A 364-nucleotide genomic window follows, 5' to 3' on the forward strand; every position below is an offset into this window, starting at 1 on the left:
CTATTCACTCAGAGGATCTGGGCCTGGGGACTGGGCCCTGTGCTCACCCAAGGGACTCAGCAGCTGTGTCCTCTATGGCTTGGCAGAGTCCCCTGAGCAGGGACCTTTGTGTGGCCTCAGCAGGTGATTCCTCCCAGGGCTCTCCCACGGGGTGAAGCCAACCTCCATCCTCCTCAGTCTGGGTGTGAGCTGAGCTCCAGCACCAGGGCTCAGGGAGGGGCTGGGCGGTTACTGGATGGACACACATTTGCATGCACAGCCCCTCCTCTGGCGGAGGGTGGAGAAGAAAAGGAGGCCTGGGCAGCCCAGCCCCACTGTGGGCTCAGGGGCTGCGTGCACCATGGCCTGGACCCCCGTCCTCCTC

Source organism: Pteropus vampyrus, unplaced genomic scaffold (assembly GCF_000151845.1).
Source record: "Pteropus vampyrus isolate Shadow unplaced genomic scaffold, Pvam_2.0 Scaffold601, whole genome shotgun sequence".
Classification (NCBI taxonomy): domain Eukaryota; kingdom Metazoa; phylum Chordata; class Mammalia; order Chiroptera; family Pteropodidae; genus Pteropus; species Pteropus vampyrus.